The following is a 4,235-nucleotide window of genomic DNA, read 5'->3' on the forward strand; positions in this document are numbered from 1 at the left end:
TTATAATGGTAAGATATGATAAATATAGGAATATGAATTCAATGTCTTTGTAGGTTACAAATTTGGCTAAACACTATTAATTTCTAATTATTGTCAATAGTAATTTTGCACCCTAATTTGCATGTATTTCTATTACTTATATATATATATATATATATATATATATATATATATATTCTACAATTTCAATTTATGTGTGAATTTATGTATGTAATAGAATACTTTTTTATTAGCTATAATTGAATACTTATTACTTATAGTTTATACATTTTTTTTTTGCTGATTTGAAAATAACAGTTTATTTAGAAAAAATTGAGTGGTTGATTCTAAAGTTTTGTCAAGTAAGGGATGTTGCTGACATAGTATTAGTTAGAGGAGAAATATGTCTTAAAAGTAATGTGAGTAAACTTATCCATTTACTTTTATATATTAAGAATAGATGATGTTACCAGGATGCGACTTGCATTAAATTTGATTCTAAGGCCCCACAACTTAATATTACATAATGTCATTGACTCTGCTACCAGGAATTACAATAAGTATAAGCAAGAACATTCAAACAAAATTTAAAAATCTGTATTTGTCATGTTGTTGTGTTTGGTTTATATTTAGCAAGGTTGCGAGAACCGGACCGGTCATCAAACCGGTCAAGTAACTGGTTCAATGGTTCAATGGTTCAACCGTGGTTGAACCGGTTTAATATATAGAGTGAAATTATAAAAAATTGAATACATAATTTTAAAAAGTTAAATTCAATAATTTTGAAATTAATAAAATTCAAAATTTAACAATTTCACAAAATCTACAATACATAATTTATCATTAAAAGGTCATAAACAACTTCAAATGACAATATTCAAAACGCACATAAATGACAAGGTATGACAAGGTAATTGCAGTAAGGTAACCATTGCTACTTAAATCTCTCCTTTAATAAACAAAAACTTCCATAGAAAGTTATATCACTTACGACTTTTCATCCCCAAATTTCCACCATTCAGGCTAATACCATGCCTTGCCCCTGAAAAGCAACCAAAATGATGCTTATAAGCTTAATCCAAAACTGGCAAGATTCAACTTGTATTTGGTTACATATTTAACATTTGGTGAAGGAGAACCAACAACAAACAGAAGCATAACCATAGGCAGGCAAGGGGCACGGATAACTTATCATGAAATAAAATATATGAAATCATAATTCACAAAGTACTCTTCTGATATCACTTCTCCAGATTTCATGCATCCAATATATGCCCCATCCTGACCGCGGCGGCGGTTAAGAAGGTCAATTAATCCCTCTGTTAGGCCAGTCAACATATAAAAAAATGTGTCAATAATTTCATATTGGAAAAAAAACAGTTAACTGCTTATCAAAAAAAAAAACACACACACACACTATATAAGGAGATCAAAATATAAACACTCTTTACCCAGATCAATGTCAATACTGTCATCAACTTTCACATAAAAGTCAGCATCCCAGTTCTGAACTGCAGTACTAAAGAAGATTTTTGCTTTCTTAGGCAACTCTTCTTGAGCTTCCTCATGACCTTCCTGATATAATGAAAACAAATTATCAATCTCTACATTTAGCTTGTTTAACAATATCCAAAGGCAAGTAAGCATGTCAAGATAAATCAATATCAACAATATCTTTCACATAAAATTGTGTCTATAAATAAATGTCCCTCAAGGGATTACCCATTGTGCATCTATACTAAGTCAAGTGCATATTATATAATTCATTTCTTCCTGTTTGATAAAACCACCCACCACAGTAAAAAATATCAAACTAATTTGAATTTTAGCAAATTGTAACCAGTTTTTGGTGCCTATTTGAAAAAATTTTCACTTACAAGAATCAAGAAATCCTTTGTATGCAGGCATGCAGCAGCTCCAGGGGAAGAGGAAGACGACGGACGCTCGAGGAAGAAACAGCGTGCCTGCGACTGGTGAGTCTGAGAGCGAACAGGGGTCGGTGCGACGAATGGCGCAGCGGCAATAGAGGCACAAGGCGGTGGTGGAGGCTAGGCTTGGGGGCAGGCTTCCCGGATTAGTAGATTAGGAGGAGGCGAGTAACGGCGAGGACGCGGTGTCGGCGACGACCAACGAGTAGGCGAGCTCGGCGACGACCAAGGAGGAGGCGAGCTCGGCAACGACGGTGGTGGTTGCGGTGGTCAACATCGTCGCTGCTGTGGCTGCTCGTTTGGTGGTGGTGGGCTGGTGGGTATGCGACTGCGAAGAGGCTGATGGCTGTGTGTGACTGGGTGGTGAACTGTGCTTGGGTGGTTTCTGCCTTCTGGAGCTTGGGGCCGTGGGTGATCTCTGGAAGGTGGAAACTGATTAGGGGATTTAGGGCTTCCTTTCGTTTAGGCGTTTTCTTTTTTTTTTTTTTTTTTTTTAAAAAAAAAAGAGCCAAAACGATGCCGTTTAATCTTTTAACTTCCCTTCCAAAAACCGCAAAAAAACCGGACGGTTCTCCCGGTTCACCGGTTAACCGCCGGTTCGACCGGTTTTTCCCCCGGTTTTTTGCCAGACGGTTTCTGGCCTTACCCGGACCGGCTAGGTGACTGGTTCCCGGTTTTTCCGATTGAACCGGCCGGTCCGGTTCGGTTTTCAGAACCATGATATTTAGAGTTGTTAGTTTAATCTTTTTTACTTAATATTTATATTGCTTGCTTCCTCTAAAAAGTTTAAATCTCTACTAGCTATTTATTACCTTTTGTTTTTCCCTATTAGTATTGATTATATTCATAACTCATGACTTTTCCATGCTTTGGCAAGTGTATATTTTCTTAAAAATTATTATTTTAGTTAGAATCCTTGGCAGATGACATACACTTGTAGATTATTATACAATTTAAAATCAATTTTACTGGTATTTACTAAATTAATTAATGATATTTTAAAGTTACAGATATTCAACTAAATTTAATATTTATTTTGTTCTTTCTCAAACTTTTGATGCTCCAGCATAATTCAAGATCCAATTTTAGTAATATATTTTTTAAAAATAAAACTAAATACATAACTCTTTTCATAAAAATCAACAACTCTGTCTGTTTCAGTCTTACACATGATAACACGGTAATGTTAAACTAAAGCCTCATCCAAAACTCGAAATTAAAATGGATACAGACAGGTGAAAAAAAATTATTGTCTCCGGAGCAAAATTAAATCTTAGTATAGGGCCACCATCGGTTCTCAATAGTATGATGCCATTCTAAAAGAGCAACCAAAGTTCTCCCAAAAACTTGGTCAAGATTCCTTCGTCCATTTGAAGTTATTCTCCTACCCCTGAAATACAAAAGAAAAAAAAAGGGAAAATTAGCATACAAATAAGCAAAGCATCATGGTTTCTCATGCCAACGTCATTTTAAATAACCACAGTTCGAGACACACAATACCAAGTTCCTAAATAAAATTTATATAAATAAATAAGAGCTTTAAAAGTAGTAGCTATTCAATAACTGCTACTACTTTGGTCTGCTCAGTGGCTCAGTACAGTGAATGAAGCAGTAGCATAAGAAGAAGAAGGAGGAGGAGGCTGCATTCATGAGATTCGATTCTCTTTGAAGATTGAACTTGTAGCATTATTTTATATAATTATGTGTTTATTTTAAGTCGTTTGGTCTATCCTCCATGCGATCCCATCGCCACCGCCTTTCGAACCTCCTCAATCCCAGTCGAAAACATAGATATTATCAATGCAAGTAACACACAAGTATAAGCATATATGACAAATAATTCAAGTAGGCAATTAGGCATGTTATATAATTAGGCAAGCAATTACAAGTCGGCAAAGCAAACAAACAGATAGAAGATGCACATGATGAATGCATGTCCTATTAGCTGTGATATCACATTGTCAGTTCAACTGCCAACCCGACACATCTCCATGGAGACGTCGCCTTTCGAAATCATAATTGGGAACCCCCGAGATATGGTGCTCGGAACACCGTCCAGGATTTTGTGCCTGCACACTCTAGTGATCCGAAGGGATGCGAGCGGGATACTATTGCCACGGACCTCACATCTCAACGCAAGCAGGACGAACCACCGCCCTTACGCCACCGCCACTACCTCGAAAGAATTTTGTTTTCTTTTTCGAATTTCCTCAACCAAGTTAAAAAAATTTGACAAAAATATATCACTTTTGAAAAAAAAAAGAGTTAATCAAAGAGAAATTTGGGTCAATAAATATTAGAAAAAAGTGCTATATTTTTTTGAAAAAT

General features: G+C 35.7%; 1 long non-coding RNA gene across 1 annotated transcript; it reads right to left on the reverse strand.

Annotated features, from left to right (window-relative positions):
• Positions 1 to 798: 798 nt before the first annotated feature.
• Positions 799 to 2,340, reverse strand: LOC112729173 (uncharacterized). Its single transcript, XR_003166385.3, has 3 exons — positions 1,857 to 2,340; positions 1,431 to 1,554; positions 799 to 1,298 (listed from the first exon to the last, which is right to left on the reverse strand). It is a non-coding gene; the product is annotated as an uncharacterized lncRNA (long non-coding RNA).
• Positions 2,341 to 4,235: the final 1,895 nt, after the last annotated feature.

This window comes from Arachis hypogaea, chromosome 12 (genome assembly GCF_003086295.3).
Source record: "Arachis hypogaea cultivar Tifrunner chromosome 12, arahy.Tifrunner.gnm2.J5K5, whole genome shotgun sequence".
Taxonomy (NCBI): domain Eukaryota; kingdom Viridiplantae; phylum Streptophyta; class Magnoliopsida; order Fabales; family Fabaceae; genus Arachis; species Arachis hypogaea.